Genomic DNA, 6073 nt, shown 5'->3' with positions numbered 1-6073 from the left:
ATAATAATAAATGATTGTACAACCACAAATACCAAGAAGGTTATAAAATCTGGTCAAAGTGTGAATGGGGCCCACAACACAGCCGCCAAATAAGAAAGGAATGACACCGGATGGTGAAAGCTATTTTACATTTTTACCCTTTCATTATTTACTAATTCTTGGAATTCCGTAATTCATCAAATTATATTTATCGAATCCTTTTGCATTAATAATATTTCTATATAGTTCTATTTTATTTTATTTTGACAATTTTTTTTTTAAATTATACATATATTTTATGCTTGGTGACTGGAAATTTTCAACCACATATATTATTCAGCGATACATTTGTTATGGTAACATAAATTAGATTTAAGTTCGTGTGTTATTTTATCTTATGTGTTTTTCTGTTGATATAATAGGAACACAGTTCGTTTGTTTATGTTTCAGTATGTTTTTTAGAATATTTCAGTATTGTTATGTGTTGATTATGTTGTTGATACAGAGTTTTGTCCATAATAGTATAGCGATAACATATTTACGTTAAATATTGGAGATGAGAATAAATATCTGTAAAATTACATTTATGTTTAGAAGGCCTCGTAGCAACATCTGTAAAATAAACATAGATTGTGGCGACATCAGAACTAGCTTTTGAAAAATTTGCTCATTTTTTTAACACGAAGCACAACGACGTTAAAATTAGGTTTCGAATCAATTACTTTTTTTGTGTATCATTTAGCAAAACTACATAAATATAGAGCGAAACCACAAGAAAAGATCTTGTAGCCTGTTCGCTATTGGTTTTTAAGAAAGGAGAGAGAAAGTTGGGGAAGAGAGAGGAGAGAAAGACGAAAGAAGCGTTTCTTTTGATAGAAGGTGACTTGCAGCGTACGAAGATAGGGTTATTTTGGTCCAATCACTAATGCTGAAATGCTTAGTGAACTATTAGTAAAATGCAATAAATGATTTTTGCCTTATTTGAAAGAAAATTGGTAGAGAGGTGTATAGCAATTTGTCTCTATATAAAAGTATTATTTTAGAGAATTGGGAATTATTATTTTTGAAAATTTTAAATTATTATGTCCAAGAATTTTATGCTTATGTTTTACTCAATTAAAGTTGGGTAAGATTTTCAAAGATCAATAATTACTTAATCAAATATAACGGCTATAACAATATGACACAATTGTTTTATGAGTCAATTGAATTATAAAGTAACCAAACATCATTTTCTTTAAGAAGCTACTTTTACCAATTCAAAAGGTAATTATGGTTATTGGTAGGTACATTTATTTTTGTTAAGATTGCTTTCAAAAAAACAAAAATTAACATTATAATTCAATTGAAAAATTGTGATCATAAAATTTGGATAAAATGAATATGGGTAATTTGCGGCCACTCTTTGAAGTAATTCTAAATTGCGAAAAACTTCTTGTGTTTGGATAATTATAACCACCAATATAATTATTAAAATATAAATTGCAGAGATATTCTTGAAATTTGATTTATTAAAAAATATATATAAAAAGGGTAAATTACAACCACCCATGAGGTATGGTTAAATTACGAAAATCCCCCTCTGTTTGGGTAATTACAACCACCCCCTCAACTATAAACTTTAGTGGAATCTTCTAGATTATATGGAATATTATCACTTTTCTACCCGTTTTATCCCATTTGAACTCCACATTTTGAAGCAAGATGATCTTAATATGTGTTTTTTGGCTTATATATATATATATATATATATATATATATATATATATATATATATATATATATATATATATATATATATATATATATATATATATATATATATATATATATATATAAGATTGTGATGCATCAAAAACTGTATTTTTATACAAAATGACTACAAACTAGAGCACATTCCACGAAATCTAGATGATTATGTTGAATTTGACACAATAAGGGTGGAGGTGTAAGAAAAAATCATAGTTAAGGGAGGTAGTCTAATTATCCAAACAAGAGGGGTTTTTTCGTAAATTGATCATACATCGGGTGGTTGTAATTTACCCTATATAAAAATCATAGATAACGACTTAAATTTGTGGGTGTTTCTACCATGAGATCCTGTGTTCTAAACTTATATGAGATACCCCCTTCAATTTGTGACACTTGTCTCAGCAAAAAAACCTAGTTTTTCCTCATTTATGTATTGTCGCAAATACCCTTTTACCATTATTATTTTCAAAAAATGACCATTATACATTATTAATGAAATGTCAATTTTACCCTCTCTATTTTAATGCAATTTAAAATCAATATTTATTGCTGAATTAAAATTTATAAAGTCAATTATATCACTATTTGTAAAAATCATTAAACCATCAATCCAAAATTGCATCAACCTGAATTCGAACTTGTGACCATCTAAAAGCACACAAGAATACTTACCATTAAGAACAACACATAATTGAGAATAAACTAACAATACGAATATATATCACAAAGCTACAATGTATAATGATTATAAAACTTATTAAATAATGTTAAATAAATTATGAATTCTCATATAATTATTATTATATATTAATAATATCCCATACTAACAAATCTTTATATAATATAATTTAAAAATCTAAGGAAATGTTGATCAACTCGTGTAATTTAAAAATGAATTTCGAAAGAATTTGAAGTTTGAATTGAATCGTAAATTGTAAGATTTAATTAAATCGTAATATTTGAATCAATTAAACTCATGTGTTTCAATTCAAAAACAATATTCAAAGATTTAATCGATTAAGCTCAACGCATTTCAATTCGTAGACAATATTCAAATATTTGAATCGGTTAAACTCAATAATTTACAATAGTGTATTAATCAAACATGTGATTTGATTCTTACGTAATTTATGAACTATTTTTTTATGATAAAATTGAATTAAAAATGTATTATACTTGAAATAATAATAGTTAATTTGATTAAGACGTTCTTGTCAATAGTTGAGCGTGCTTAACCGATTCAAATATTTCAATAATGTTTACGAATTGAAAGGACTTGAGCTTAATTGGTTCAAATATTACGATTTGATAAAATATTACGATTTACGATTAGGTTCTTACATGTGTTAGGAATTAAATTTATTATTTTTTATGACAAAATTGAATTAAAAAGATATTAGACATTACTATAAATAGTTAAATCAATTATGTAATACGATATATCAATAGTTAAGCAATCGATTGAAATATTTGAATAATGTTTACTAATTGAAAGGATTTGAGCTTAATCAATTCAAATCTTACTATTTGATTAAATTAAATAATAAAAGGAAAATTCACAATATAGTATTTGTAGTATATAATTTTATTTTAAAGTAAGAAAACTACTAATTGGAATGAGTTATAATTTTTTCTTCTTCTAAATAAACATATTATTTTATTTTTATTTGGATTTATCACACTATCAATTTAATAACATAAGTGAGTTTGGATTAAGTTATGCATTTTTTTTATTTAATTGAGCATTCTTTACATTTTTAAATGGTGGAGTTTATTAATATTTCTAATATTATATAATTAATGATAGATGTTTGGCGTATTGAACTGCAATTCTTTATATTTTTTAAACTTTATTATATTAAATTTATTAATAATTTATTTAATATCATTTAATAATAATGAATGTCGCAATTAATATTTTATTTAACAGTTTATATTTACTTACATTTATTATCATTTTATATTGTGTTTTAGCGACGTATACAATTATGGTTAAATGTATCATAATAAGTTAATGTGCTTGGATGGTTAGGAGTGATGAATGTATTGAGATGTTATAAGTTCTATCCCTAATGAATGCATTTTTTTCGGTTATTTATCAAATAAAACTCGGTCACAATGAATTTAAATTAATTATTTAATTAAAATATAGTTAGGGTAAATTAGACAATTCAATGTTAATCTACTTTATATTAATTGAAAATTTAATTAAAATATAGTTAGGGTAAATTAGACAATTCAATGTTAATCTACTTTATATTAATTGAATAAAAAAATAATCGAAGGATAATTTGGTAAAATACTTCATTTTTTAGAACATAAGCCATGTTATTTTCCTAGGGCTAGGTGGTCTCACCACCCTAAATTTGTTATCTTGCAAATTGAACTTGCATTTGTATGGCCATAAAGCTATGAGATTAATGCCCATTGGGCTTATAATGGACATGATAAAGCCCAATTATACCCTTTCCGTTTCAGTTTTTTATCCTCCATGAATTGTTGATCCAAAATCCAAACAAATACTAAATATCACAAATTCAATTTCGAATAATTAATAACTAAATTTGATGAATTTGACCAATCTTGACCAATTATTTTATTTTTTTATGATAAAATCAAATCGGACCAATCATCATTTTTTTTTAATTGAACTAGTTGAATGATTTATTTTGTGCAATATGGGGTGATGCGTATTGAATATGTTGGTTGGTGAAGATTGACAAAATAATTAATTTCATGTACTTGTTATACAAAAAAAAAAAAAAACTTTTCAAGAAAAATACATCTCAGCATGAAGGCTTTGCAAAGTGTGGTCTGTCTAACCAGTCTATGTCTTCACGTTGCAGTATGATGATAGTATGCATTTCTTCTATCAGGCCATAAAAAAAATTTGGCGTTTGAAGAGAAGGGCTAAAAAAATATCGGGAGAGGTTAATCCACTGTCTGAAGGGAATTCAATATTGGAGAGAGAGTTAAGAGTGCGGATGTATGAAATGTTGTGAAGATTAACAGATTCGAGTTGTGTGCAAGAACGACGTATAACTGAAAGAGGGAAACTTTAGATAATGTTTGGAAGCGTTTTGGAACTTATTTTGATTTCATTTTGAGGAAATATGTTTTGGGGGAAGAATTTGAGAATGAAAGTAATGTTTGTTAGACAAAATACACTGTAGCAGTCACATCATGTTTAAAAGTGTTAGAAAAATGTGTTTTAGAAGAAAAAAATTGAAAGATGAAGTGATATTTATTTGTTTTTTAGTGAAGACATTTTTTACTGTAGCATTCAAATCACTTTACTCTCGCAGTCACATCATGTCTGAAGGAGAGAGAAACTTTTGAGATTGTTTTGAGAAAATTATTTGAGAAGTGTAATAAATATAATTTTATTTTGGGGAATCAATGAAAACAAAATCAAAACACTACCAAACATTGCCTTAGTGTTTTTATTAAGGGGGTGGTGATATACGCAGGCCAAATTAAACATTCAGGCACTTTTTTACCATGGTTTTTTACCTTTTTACCATAACTATTTACCTTTTGTACTATTCCTACCAAATCCTATAAAATATAAAATTCAACATTCAAAGTGAAAAATTTCAGATATTCAACAATTTTTGCGATGGATCCAAACAACTTAGACCCGAATGTAAGTTTTTCGTTTTTTTCCCGAAAATTCATCTACTCGTGTGAATTTACGTGAGCACTTGCCAAGTGCTCGTGTAAATTCACACGAGTAGATGAATTTTATTTTTTATTCATGTGCTCGTGTGAATTTACGCGAGCACTTGCCAAGTGCTCGCGTAAATTCACACGAGCTCAAGAACAATTTTTTTTTTTTTTTTTAATTAGCTCGTGTGATTTCACACGAGCAGATGAGGTTTGCTCGTGTGAAATCACACGAGCAGAACGTCTCTGTTCGTGTGAAATCACACGAGCACCACAATTTTTTTTTTTTTTTTTTTTTTTTTTTTTTGTTTTATTCTTTAGTTTTATAATTTGCTAATTACATTAATATAAAAACAGGAAGTATACATAGATGTGGATGAAGATATTGAAACATTTGAGCTACATGATTTCAGTGAATTTTTCACAATTTCGACTGCATTTGATAGTAAAGATGCACTAGTCGAGTGGGCGATGAATATGGCCATCAGTCATGGACATGAGATTAGGCGACAGTCTTACCACGAGGGCCGACAATATTTGACTTGCAAAAGAGCCTATAAGAGTCGAGGAAAAAATGCAGAGGTCGAAACAAGCCGGAAGTCCGGTTCAATAAAGTGTAAATGCCCTTTTGCGCTATGGGGTAAAGAGGGTCGTGATGGATTATGGCGCCTTACCA

The sequence above is a fragment of the Erythranthe guttata genome, chromosome 14 (assembly GCF_056151865.1).
Source record: "Erythranthe guttata isolate IM_541 chromosome 14, IM_541, whole genome shotgun sequence".
NCBI lineage: Eukaryota > Viridiplantae > Streptophyta > Magnoliopsida > Lamiales > Phrymaceae > Erythranthe > Erythranthe guttata.
The sequence above is the reverse complement of the archived record's forward strand: the minus strand, read 5'-3'. Positions refer to the sequence as shown.